This window comes from Eptatretus burgeri, chromosome 2 (genome assembly GCF_056783735.1).
Source record: "Eptatretus burgeri isolate ZD-2024b chromosome 2, Ebu_testis_v1, whole genome shotgun sequence".
Taxonomy (NCBI): Eukaryota; Metazoa; Chordata; class Myxini; order Myxiniformes; family Myxinidae; genus Eptatretus; species Eptatretus burgeri.
The window spans coordinates 132,696,875-132,711,386 of record NC_140962.1 but is presented as its reverse complement, the minus strand read 5'-3'; positions in this window follow the sequence as shown (position 1 = coordinate 132,711,386).

Here is a 14,512-nt window from a genome sequence, read left to right as displayed (position 1 = left end):
TACCGGCTCTAAACTCCATGACCATCTTTATACCGGCTCTAAACTCCATGACCATCTCCATACCGGCTCTAAACTCCATGACCATCTTTATACCGGCTCTAAACTCCATGACCATCTTTGTACCGGCTCTAAACTCCATGACCATCTTTATACCGGCTCTAAACTCCATGTCCATCTTGATACCGGCTTTAAACTCCATGACCATCTCTATACCGGCTCTAAACTCCATGACCATCTTTATACCGGCTCTAAACTCCATGACCATCTTTGTACCGGCTGTAAACTCCATGACCATCTTTATACCGGCTCTAAACTCCATGTCCATCTTTATACCGGCTCTAAAACTCCATGTCCATCTTTATACCGGCTCGAAACTCCATGTCTTTCAACCGGCTCTAAACTCCATGACCATCTCTATACCGGCTCCAAACTCCATGTCCATCTTTATACCGGCTCTAAACTCCATGTCCATCTTTATACCGGCTCTAAACTACATGCCCATCTTTATACCGGCTCTAAACTCCATGACCATCTTTGTACCGGCTGTAAACTCCATGACCATCTTTATACCGGCTCTAAACTCCATGTCCATCTTTATACCGGCTCTAAAACTCCATGTCCATCTTTATACCGGCTCGAAACTCCATGTCTTTCAACCGGCTCTAAACTCCATGACCATCTCTATACCGGCTCCAAACTCCATGTCCATCTTTATACCGGCTCTAAACTCCATGTCCATCTTTATACCGGCTCTAAACTCCATGCCCATCTTTATACCGGCTCTAAACTCCATGACCATCTTTATACCGGCTCTAAACTCCATGACCATCTTTATACCGGCTCTAAACTCCATGACCATATTTATACCGGCTCTAAACTCCATGACCATCTTTCTACCGGCTCGAAAGTCCATGTCCATCTTTATACCGGCTCAAAACTCAATGTCCATCTTTGTACCGGCTCTAAACTCCATGTCTTTGAACCGGCTCCAAACTCCATGACCATCTTTGTACCGGCTCGAAACTCCATGTATTTGTACCGGCTCTAAACTCCATGTCCATCTTTATACCGGCTCTACACTCCATGACCATCTTTGTACCGGCTCGAAACTCCATGTATTTGTACCGGCTCTAAACTCCATGACCATCTTTATACCGGCTCTAAACTCCATGACCATCTTTATACCGGCTCTAAGCTCCATGTCCATCTTTATACCGGCTCTAAACTCCATGTCCATCTTTATACCGGCTCTAAACTCCATGTCCATCTTTATACCGGCTCTAAACTCCATGACCATATTTATACCGGCTCTAAACTCCATGACCATCTTTCTACCGGCTCGAAAGTCCATGTCCATCTTTATACCGGCTCAAAACTCAATGTCCATCTTTGTACCGGCTCTAAACTCCATGTCTTTGAACCAGCTCCAAACTCCATGACCATCTTTGTACCGGATCGAAACTCCATGTATTTGTACCGGCTCTAAACTCCATGTCCATCTTTATACCGGCTCTACACTCCATGACCATCTTTGTACCGGCTCGAAACTCCATGTATTTGTACCGGCTCTAAACTCCATGACCATCTTTGTACCGGCTCTAAACTCCATGACCATCTTTATACCGGCTCTAAACTCCATGACCATCTTTATACCGGCTCTAAACTCCATGTCCATCTTTATACCGGCTCTAAACTCCATGACCATCTCTATACCGGCTCTAAACTCCATGACCATCTTTATACCGGCTCTAAACTCCATGACCATCTTTGTACCGGCTCTAAACTCCATGACCATCTTTCTACCGGCTCTAAACTCCATGACCATCTTTATACCGGCTCCAAACTCCATGTCCATCTTGATACTGGCTCTAAACTCCATGACCATCTCTGTACCGGCTCTAAACTCCATGACCATCTTTGTACCGGCTCTAAACTCCATGACCATCTTTGTACCGGCTCTAAACTCCATGACCATCTTTATACCGGCTCTAAACTCCATGACCATCTTTATACCGGCTATAAACTCCATGACCATCTTTATAGCGGCTCTAAACTCCATGACCATCTTTATACCGGCTCGAAACTCCATGTCCATCTTTATACCAGCTCTAAACTCGATGACCATCGTTATACCGGCTCTAAACTCCATGTCCATCTTTATACCAGCTCTAACCTCCATGGCCATCTTTATACCGGCTCTAAACTCCATGACCATCTTTATACCGGCTCTAAACTCCATGACCATCTTAATACCGGCTCTAAACTCCATGTCCATCTTTATACCGGCTCGAAACTCCATGTCTTTCAACCGGCTCTAAACTCCATGACCATCTCTATACCGGCTCCAAACTCCATGTCCATCTTTATACCGGCTCTAAACTCTATGCCCATCTTTATACCGGCTCTAAACTCCATGACCATCTTTATACCGGCTCTAAACTCCATGTCCATCTTTATACCGGCTCTAAACTCCATGACCATATTTATACCGGCTCTAAACTCCATGACCATCTTTCTACCGGCTCGAAAGTCCATGTCCATCTTTATACCGGCTCTAAACTCCATGTCCATCTTTATACCGGCTCTAAACTCCATGCCCATCTTTATACCGGCTCTAAACTCCATGACCATCTTTGTACCGGCTCGAAACTCCATGTATTTGTACCGGCTCTAAACTCCATGTCCATCTTTATACCGGCTCAACACTCCATGACCATCTTTGTACCGGCTCGAAACTCCATGTATTTGTACCGGCTCTAAACTCCATGACCATCTTTATACCGGCTCTAAACTCCATGACCATCTTTATACCGGCTCTAAACTCCATGCCCATCTTCAGACCGGCTTTAAACTCCATGACCATCTTTATACCGGCTCTAAACTCCATGACCATCTTCCTACCGGCTCGAAAGTCCATGTCCATCTTTATACCAGCTCAAAACTCAATGTCCATCTTTGTACCGGCTCTAAACTCCATGTCTTTGAACCGGCTCCAAACTCCATGACCATCTTTGTACCGGCTCGAAACTCCATGTATTTGTACCGGCTCTAAACTCCATGACCATCTTTATACCGGCTCTAAACTCCATGACCATCTTTGTACCGGCTCTAAACTCCATGACCATCTTTATACCGGCTCTAAACTCCATGTCCATCTTTATACCGGCTCTAAACTCCATGCCCATCTTTATACCGGCTCTAAACTCCATGTCCATCTTTATACCGGCTCTAAACTCCATGTCCATCTTTATACCGGCTCTAAACTCCATGCCCATCTTTATACCGGCTCTAAACTCCATGACCATCTTTGTACCGGCTCGAAACTCCATGTATTTGTACCGGCTCTAAACTCCATGTCCATCTTTATACCGGCTCAACACTCCATGACCATCTTTGTACCGGCTCGAAACTCCATGTATTTGTACCGGCTCTAAACTCCATGACCATCTTTATACCGGCTCTAAACTCCATGACCATCTTTATACCGGCTCTAAACTCCATGCCCACCTTCAGACCGGCTTTAAACTCCATGACCATCTTTATACCGGCTCTAAACTCCATGACCATCTTCCTACCGGCTCGAAAGTCCATGTCCATCTTTATACCAGCTCAAAACTCAATGTCCATCTTTGTACCGGCTCTAAACTCCATGTCTTTGAACCGGCTCCAAACTCCATGACCATCTTTGTACCGGCTCGAAACTCCATGTATTTGTACCGGCTCTAAACTCCATGACCATCTTTATACCGGCTCTAAACTCCATGACCATCTTTGTACCGGCTCTAAACTCCATGACCATCTTTATACCGGCTCTAAACTCCATGTCCATCTTTATACCGGCTCTAAACTCCATGCCCATCTTTATACCGGCTCTAAACTCCATGACCATCTTTATACCGGCTCTAAACTCCATGCCCATCTTCAGACCGGCTTTAAACTCCATGACCATCTTTATACCGGCTCTAAACTCCATGACCATCTTCCTACCGGCTCGAAAGTCCATGTCCATCTTTATACCAGCTCAAAACTCAATGTCCATCTTTGTACCGGCTCTAAACTCCATGTCTTTGAACCGGCTCCAAACTCCATGACCATCTTTGTACCGGCTCGAAACTCCATGTATTTGTACCGTCTCTAAACTCCATGAATTACCGTCTCTAAACTCCATGACCATCTTTATACCGGCTCTAAACTCCATGACCATCTTTGTACCGGCTCTAAACTCCATGACCATCTTTATACCGGCTCTAAACTCCATGTCCATCTTTATACCGGCTCTAAACTCCATGCCCATCTTTATACCGGCTCTAAACTCCATGACCATCTTTATACCGGCTCTAAACTCCATGTCCATCTTTATACCGGCTCTAAACTCCATGACCATATTTATACCGGCTCTAAACTCCATGACCATCTTTCTACCGGCTCGAAAGTCCATGTCCATCTTTATACCAGCTCAAAACTCAATGTCCATCTTTGTACCGGCTCTAAACTCCATGTCTTTGAACCGGCTCCAAACTCCATGACCATCTTTATACCGGCTCTACACTCCATGACCATTTTTGTACCGGCTCGAAACTCCATGTATTTGTACCGGCTCTAAACTCCATGACCATCTTTATACCGGCTCTAAACTCCATGACCATCTTTGTACCGGCTCTAAACTTCATGACCATCTTTGTACCGGCTCTAAACTCCATGACCATCTTTATACCGGCTCTAAACTCCATGTCCATCTTTATACCGGCTCTAAACTCCATGTCCATCTTTATACCGGCTCTAAACTCCATGCCCATCTTTATACCGGCTCTAAACTCCATGACCATCTTTGTACCGGCTCGAAACTCCATGTATTTGTACCGGCTCTAAACTCCATGTCCATCTTTATACCGGCTCAACACTCCATGACCATCTTTGTACCGGCTCGAAACTCCATGTATTTGTACCGGCTCTAAACTCCATGACCATCTTTATACCGGCTCTAAACTCCATGACCATCTTTATACCGGCTCTAAACTCCATGCCCATCTTCAGACCGGCTTTAAACTCCATGACCATCTTTATACCGGCTCTAAACTCCATGACCATCTTCCTACCGGCTCGAAAGTCCATGTCCATCTTTATACCAGCTCAAAACTCAATGTCCATCTTTGTACCGGCTCTAAACTCCATGTCTTTGAACCGGCTCCAAACTCCATGACCATCTTTGTACCGGCTCGAAACTCCATGTATTTGTACCGGCTCTAAACTCCATGACCATCTTTATACCGGCTCTAAACTCCATGACCATCTTTATACCGGCTCTAAACTCCATGTCCATCTTTATACCGGCTCTAAACTCCATGCCCATCTTTATACCGGCTCTAAACTCCATGACCATCTTTATACCGGCTCTAAACTCCATGTCCATCTTTATACCGGCTCTAAACTCCATGCCCATCTTTATACCGGCTCTAAACTCCATGACCATCTTTCTACCGGCTCGAAAGTCCATGTCCATCTTTATACCGGCTCAAAATTCAATGTCCATCTTTGTACCGGCTCTAAACTCCATGTCTTTGAACCGGCTCCAAACTCCATGACCATCTTTGTTCCGGCTCGAAACTCCATGTATTTGTACCGGCTCTAAACTCCATGACCATCTTTATACCGGCTCTAAACTCCATGACCATCTTTATACCGGCTCTAAACTCCATGTCCATCTTTATACCGGCTCTAAACTCCATGTCCATCTTTATACCGGCTCTAAACTCGATGACCATCTTTATACCGGCTCCAAACTCCATGTCCATCTTGATACTGGCTCTAAACTCCATGACCATCTCTGTACCGGCTCTAAACTCCATGACCATCTTTGTACCGGCTCTAAACTCCATGACCATCTTTGTACCGGCTCTAAACTCCATGACCATCTTTATACCGGCTCTAAACTCCATGACCATCTTTATACCGGCTATAAACTCCATGACCATCTTTATAGCGGCTCTAAACTCCATGACCATCTTTATACCGGCTCGAAACTCCATGTCCATCTTTATACCAGCTCTAAACTCGATGACCATCGTTATACCGGCTCTAAACTCCATGTCCATCTTTATACCAGCTCTAACCTCCATGGCCATCTTTATACCGGCTCTAAACTCCATGACCATCTTTATACCGGCTCCAAACTCCATGACCATCTTTATACCGGCTCTAAACTCCATGTCCATCTTTATACCGGCTCGAAACTCCATGTCTTTCAACCGGCTCTAAACTCCATGACCATCTCTATACCGGCTCCAAACTCCATGTCCATCTTTATACCGGCTCTAAACTCCATGCCCATCTTTATACCGGCTCTAAACTCCATGACCATCTTTATACCGGCTCTAAACTCCATGTCCATCTTTATACCGGCTCTAAACTCCATGACCATATTTATACCGGCTCTAAACTCCATGACCATCTTTCTACCGGCTCGAAAGTCCATGTCCATCTTTATACCGGCTCTAAACTCCATGTCCATCTTTATACCGGCTCTAAACTCCATGCCCATCTTTATACCGGCTCTAAACTCCATGACCATCTTTGTACCGGCTCGAAACTCCATGTATTTGTACCGGCTCTAAACTCCATGTCCATCTTTATACCGGCTCAACACTCCATGACCATCTTTGTACCGGCTCGAAACTCCATGTATTTGTACCGGCTCTAAACTCCATGACCATCTTTATACCGGCTCTAAACTCCATGACCATCTTTATACCGGCTCTAAACTCCATGCCCATCTTCAGACCGGCTTTAAACTCCATGACCATCTTTATACCGGCTCTAAACTCCATGACCATCTTCCTACCGGCTCGAAAGTCCATGTCCATCTTTATACCAGCTCAAAACTCAATGTCCATCTTTGTACCGGCTCTAAACTCCATGTCTTTGAACCGGCTCCAAACTCCATGACCATCTTTGTACCGGCTCGAAACTCCATGTATTTGTACCGGCTCTAAACTCCATGACCATCTTTATACCGGCTCTAAACTCCATGACCATCTTTGTACCGGCTCTAAACTCCATGACCATCTTTATACCGGCTCTAAACTCCATGTCCATCTTTATACCGGCTCTAAACTCCATGCCCATCTTTATACCGGCTCTAAACTCCATGACCATCTTTATACCGGCTCTAAACTCCATGTCCATCTTTATACCGGCTCTAAACTCCATGACCATATTTATACCGGCTCTAAACTCCATGACCATCTTTCTACCGGCTCGAAAGTCCATGTCCATCTTTATACCAGCTCAAAACTCAATGTCCATCTTTGTACCGGCTCTAAACTCCATGTCTTTGAACCGGCTCCAAACTCCATGACCATCTTTATACCGGCTCTACACTCCATGACCATTTTTGTACCGGCTCGAAACTCCATGTATTTGTACCGGCTCTAAACTCCATGACCATCTTTATACCGGCTCTAAACTCCATGACCATCTTTGTACCGGCTCTAAACTTCATGACCATCTTTGTACCGGCTCTAAACTCCATGACCATCTTTATACCGGCTCTAAACTCCATGTCCATCTTTATACCGGCTCTAAACTCCATGTCCATCTTTATACCGGCTCTAAACTCCATGCCCATCTTTATACCGGCTCTAAACTCCATGACCATCTTTGTACCGGCTCGAAACTCCATGTATTTGTACCGGCTCTAAACTCCATGTCCATCTTTATACCGGCTCAACACTCCATGACCATCTTTGTACCGGCTCGAAACTCCATGTATTTGTACCGGCTCTAAACTCCATGACCATCTTTATACCGGCTCTAAACTCCATGACCATCTTTATACCGGCTCTAAACTCCATGCCCATCTTCAGACCGGCTTTAAACTCCATGACCATCTTTATACCGGCTCTAAACTCCATGACCATCTTCCTACCGGCTCGAAAGTCCATGTCCATCTTTATACCAGCTCAAAACTCAATGTCCATCTTTGTACCGGCTCTAAACTCCATGTCTTTGAACCGGCTCCAAACTCCATGACCATCTTTGTACCGGCTCGAAACTCCATGTATTTGTACCGGCTCTAAACTCCATGACCATCTTTATACCGGCTCTAAACTCCATGACCATCTTTGTACCGGCTCTAAACTCCATGACCATCTTTATACCGGCTCTAAACTCCATGTCCATCTTTATACCGGCTCTAAACTCCATGCCCATCTTTATACCGGCTCTAAACTCCATGACCATCTTTATACCGGCTCTAAACTCCATGCCCATCTTCAGACCGGCTTTAAACTCCATGACCATCTTTATACCGGCTCTAAACTCCATGACCATCTTCCTACCGGCTCGAAAGTCCATGTCCATCTTTATACCAGCTCAAAACTCAATGTCCATCTTTGTACCGGCTCTAAACTCCATGTCTTTGAACCGGCTCCAAACTCCATGACCATCTTTGTACCGGCTCGAAACTCCATGTATTTGTACCGGCTCTAAACTCCATGACCATCTTTATACCGGCTCTAAACTCCATGACCATCTCTATACCGGCTCCAAACTCCATGTCCATCTTTATACCGGCTCTAAACTCCATGTCCATCTTTATACCGGCTCTAAACTCCATGCCCATCTTTATACCGGCTCTAAACTCCATGACCATCTTTATACCGGCTCTAAACTCCATGACCATATTTATACCGGCTCTAAACTCCATGACCATCTTTCTACCGGCTCGAAAGTCCATGTCCATCTTTATACCAGCTCAAAACTCAATGTCCATCTTTGTACCGGCTCTAAACTCCATGTCTTTGAACCGGCTCCAAACTCCATGACCATCTTTATACCGGCTCTACACTCCATGACCATTTTTGTACCGGCTCGAAACTCCATGTATTTGTACCGGCTCTAAACTCCATGACCATCTTTATACCGGCTCTAAACTCCATGACCATCTTTGTACCGGCTCTAAACTCCATGACCATCTTTGTACCGGCTCTAAACTCCATGACCATCTTTATACCGGCTCTAAACTCCATGTCCATCTTTATACCGGCTCTAAACTCCATGTCCATCTTTATACCGGCTCTAAACTCCATGCCCATCTTTATACCGGCTCTAAACTCCATGACCATCTTTGTACCGGCTCGAAACTCCATGTATTTGTACCGGCTCTAAACTCCATGTCCATCTTTATACCGGCTCAACACTCCATGACCATCTTTGTACCGGCTCGAAACTCCATGTATTTGTACCGGCTCTAAACTCCATGACCATCTTTATACCGGCTCTAAACTCCATGACCATCTTTATACCGGCTCTAAACTCCATGCCCATCTTCAGACCGGCTTTAAACTCCATGACCATCTTTATACCGGCTCTAAACTCCATGACCATCTTCCTACCGGCTCGAAAGTCCATGTCCATCTTTATACCAGCTCAAAACTCAATGTCCATCTTTGTACCGGCTCTAAACTCCATGTCTTTGAACCGGCTCCAAACTCCATGACCATCTTTGTACCGGCTCGAAACTCCATGTATTTGTACCGGCTCTAAACTCCATGACCATCTTTATACCGGCTCTAAACTCCATGACCATCTTTGTACCGGCTCTAAACTCCATGACCATCTTTATACCGGCTCTAAACTCCATGTCCATCTTTATACCGGCTCTAAACTCCATGCCCATCTTTATACCGGCTCTAAACTCCATGACCATCTTTATACCGGCTCTAAACTCCATGTCCATCTTTATACCGGCTCTAAACTCCATGCCCATCTTTATACCGGCTCTAAACTCCATGACCATCTTTCTACCGGCTCGAAAGTCCATGTCCATCTTTATACCGGCTCAAAACTCAATGTCCATCTTTGTACCGGCTCTAAACTCCATGTCTTTGAACCGGCTCCAAACTCCATGACCATCTTTGTTCCGGCTCGAAACTCCATGTATTTGTACCGGCTCTAAACTCCATGACCATCTTTATACCGGCTCTAAACTCCATGACCATCTTTATACCGGCTCTAAACTCCATGTCCATCTTTATACCGGCTCTAAACTCCATGTCCATCTTTATACCGGCTCTAAACTCGATGACCATCTTTATACCGGCTCTAAACTCCATGACCATCTTTATACCGGCTCTAAACTCCATGACCATCTTTATACCGGCTCTAAACTCCATGCCCATCTTCAGACCGGCTTTAAACTCCATGACCATCTTTATACCGGCTCTAAACTCCATGACCATCTTCCTACCGGCTCGAAAGTCCATGTCCATCTTTATACCAGCTCAAAACTCAATGTCCATCTTTGTACCGGCTCTAAACTCCATGTCTTTGAACCGGCTCCAAACTCCATGACCATCTTTGTACCGGCTCGAAACTCCATGTATTTGTACCGGCTCTAAACTCCATGACCATCTTTATACCGGCTCTAAACTCCATGACCATCTTTGTACCGGCTCTAAACTCCATGACCATCTTTATACCGGCTCTAAACTCCATGTCCATCTTTATACCGGCTCTAAACTCCATGCCCATCTTTATACCGGCTCTAAACTCCATGACCATCTTTATACCGGCTCTAAACTCCATGCCCATCTTTATACCGGCTCTAAACTCCATGACCATCTTTCTACCGGCTCGAAAGTCCATGTCCATCTTTATACCGGCTCAAAACTCAATGTCCATCTTTGTACCGGCTCTAAACTCCATGTCTTTGAACCGGCTCCAAACTCCATGACCATCTTTGTTCCGGCTCGAAACTCCATGTATTTGTACCGGCTCTAAACTCCATGACCATCTTTATACCGGCTCTAAACTCCATGACCATCTTTATACCGGCTCTAAACTCCATGTCCATCTTTATACCGGCTCTAAACTCCATGTCCATCTTTATACCGGCTCTAAACTCGATGACCATCTTTATACCGGCTCTAAACCCCATGTCCATCTTTATACCTGCTCTAAACTCCATGACCATCTTTATACCGGCTCTAAACTCCATGATCATCTTTATACCGGCTCTAAACTCCATGACCATCTTTATACCGGCTCTAAACTCCATGTCCATCTTTATACCGGCTCTAAACTCCATGTCCATCTTTATACCGGCTCGAAACTCCATGTCTTTGTACCGGCTCTAAACTCCATGACCATCTTTATACCGGCTCTAAACTCCATGTCCATCTTTATACCGGCTCTACACTCCATGACCATTTTTATACCGGCTCTTACCTCCATGTCCATCTTTATACCGGCTCTAAACTCCATGTCCATCTTTATACCGGCTCTAAACTCGATGACCATCTTTATACCGGCTCTAAACTCCATGACCATCTTTGTACCGGCTCTAAACTCCATGACCATCTTTATACCGGCTCTAAACTCCATGTCCATCTTTATACCGGCTCTAAACTCCATGCCCATCTTTATACCGGCTCTAAACTCCATGACCATCTTTATACCGGCTCTAAACTCCATGTCCATCTTTATACCGGCTCTAAACTCCATGCCCATCTTTATACCGGCTCTAAACTCCATGACCATCTTTCTACCGGCTCGAAAGTCCATGTCCATCTTTATACCGGCTCAAAACTCAATGTCCATCTTTGTACCGGCTCTAAACTCCATGTCTTTGAACCGGCTCCAAACTCCATGACCATCTTTGTTCCGGCTCTAAACTCCATGTATTTGTACCGGCTCTAAACTCCATGACCATCTTTATACCGGCTCTAAACTCCATGACCATCTTTATACCGGCTCTAAACTCCATGTCCATCTTTATACCGGCTCTAAACTCCATGCCCATCTTTATACCGGCTCTAAACTCCATGACCATCTTTGTACCGGCTCGAAACTCCATGTATTTGTACCGGCTCTAAACTCCATGACCATCTTTATACCGGCTCTAAACTCCATGACCATCTTTATACCGGCTCTAAACTCCATGCCCATCTTCAGACCGGCTTTAAACTCCATGACCATCTTTATACCGGCTCTAAACTCCATGACCATCTTCCTACCGGCTCGAAAGTCCATGTCCATCTTTATACCAGCTCAAAACTCAATGTCCATCTTTGTACCGGCTCTAAACTCCATGTCTTTGAACCGGCTCCAAACTCCATGACCATCTTTGTACCGGCTCGAAACTCCATGTATTTGTACCGGCTCTAAACTCCATGACCATCTTTATACCGGCTCTAAACTCCATGACCATCTTTGTACCGGCTCTAAACTCCATGACCATCTTTATACCGGCTCTAAACTCCATGTCCATCTTTATACCGGCTCTAAACTCCATGCCCATCTTTATACCGGCTCTAAACTCCATGACCATCTTTATACCGGCTCTAAACTCCATGTCCATCTTTATACCGGCTCTAAACTCCATGCCCATCTTTATACCGGCTCTAAACTCCATGACCATCTTTCTACCGGCTCGAAAGTCCATGTCCATCTTTATACCGGCTCAAAACTCAATGTCCATCTTTGTACCGGCTCTAAACTCCATGTCTTTGAACCGGCTCCAAACTCCATGACCATCTTTGTTCCGGCTCGAAACTCCATGTATTTGTACCGGCTCTAAACTCCATGACCATCTTTATACCGGCTCTAAACTCCATGACCATCTTTATACCGGCTCTAAACTCCATGTCCATCTTTATACCGGCTCTAAACTCCATGTCCATCTTTATACCGGCTCTAAACTCGATGACCATCTTTATACCGGCTCTAAACCCCATGTCCATCTTTATACCTGCTCTAAACTCCATGACCATCTTTATACCGGCTCTAAACTCCATGATCATCTTTATACCGGCTCTAAACTCCATGACCATCTTTATACCGGCTCTAAACTCCATGTCCATCTTTATACCGGCTCTAAACTCCATGTCCATCTTTATACCGGCTCGAAACTCCATGTCTTTGTACCGGCTCTAAACTCCATGACCATCTTTATACCGGCTCTAAACTCCATGTCCATCTTTATACCGGCTCTAAACTCCATGACCATTTTTATACCGGCTCTTACCTCCATGACCATCTTTATACAGGCTATAAACTCCATGACCATTTTTATACCGGCTCTTACCTCCATGACCATCTTTATACCGGCTCTAAACTCCATGTCCATCTTTATACCGGCTCAAAACTCCATGTCCATCTTTGTACCGGCTCGAAACTCCATGTCTTTGTACCGGCTCCAAACTCCATGACCATCTTCGTACCGGCTCGAAACTCCATGTCTTTGTACCGGCTCTAAACTCCATGTCTTTGTCCCGGCTCTAAACTCCATGTCTTTGTACCAGCTCTAAATTCCATGTCTTTGTACCGGCTCTAAACTCCATGTTTTTGTGCCAGCTCAAACTCCATGTCTTTGTACCGGCTCCAAACTCCATGACCATCTTTGTAACGGCTCTAAACTCCATGTCTTTGTACCGGCTCGAAACTCCATGACCATCTTTATACCGGCTCGAAACTCCATGACCATCTTTATACCGGCTCTAAACTCCATGTCTTTATACCGGCTCAAAACTCCATGACCATCTTTATACTGGCTCGAAACACCATGTCTTTGTACCGGCTCTAAACTCCATGTCTTTGTACCGGCTCTAAACTCCATGACCGTCTTTATACCGGCTCGAAACTCCATGACCATCTTTGTACCGGCTCGAAACTCCATAACCATCTTTATACCGGCTCTAAACTCCATTACTTTCTTTGTACCGGCTGTTAACTCCATGTTTTTGTACCGGATTGTGGTGAGATCATGGCTGGTGGTTACACCTATTGGTCTGGTTGCTCTGATAATTACAATGCCCAAGGAGTTGGTGTAGCTGTGTCCAATAAGCTGACACCAATGATAATTGAGGTAACACCGGTCAACGAGTGTATTATGAGACTAAAGATTAGTCACTCCTTGGGTGTCATTTCCCTGGTCTCTGTTTATGCTCCGACTGAGGCGAGTGATCTCACCGTCAAGGACGCATTGGATGCCACACTCGAGTCTGTGGTTGATCAGTGCCACAGGGGAGATACACTTCTAGTGTTGGGGGATTTCAATGCATCGACTGGAACTGATTGGGATGGTTATGAGACATGTGTTGGTGAACTGTGAACCTGAATTGCACTAAGGTCCTTAACTTTGCAAGAAGTCATGGACTAAGGGTAGCTGGTTCATGGTTTCAGCACCCACAAGCTCATCGCTGGACTTGGTATTCCAACGCTGGTGGTATGTCAAAGGAGATTGACAATGTGTTCATTGCTGGTCGCTGGAGGATGGTCCAGAAGTGCAGGGTCTACCAGAGTGCTCAGTTCCTCAACACTGACCACAGGCTTATTGCAGAAACTCTGAAGTTTCAGCTTAAATCCAGGAGAATGGTACCATCCCAGCCAAGGCTGGATGTTGGCAAGCTCAAGGATAAGAGGGAAGCTGAGGAGTTTGCGAACAAGCTGAGCAGAGATTTGTGTGGTCTAGTTGCTTTGGGAGATACTGAAGAGTTGTGGAGTGCCTTCAAAA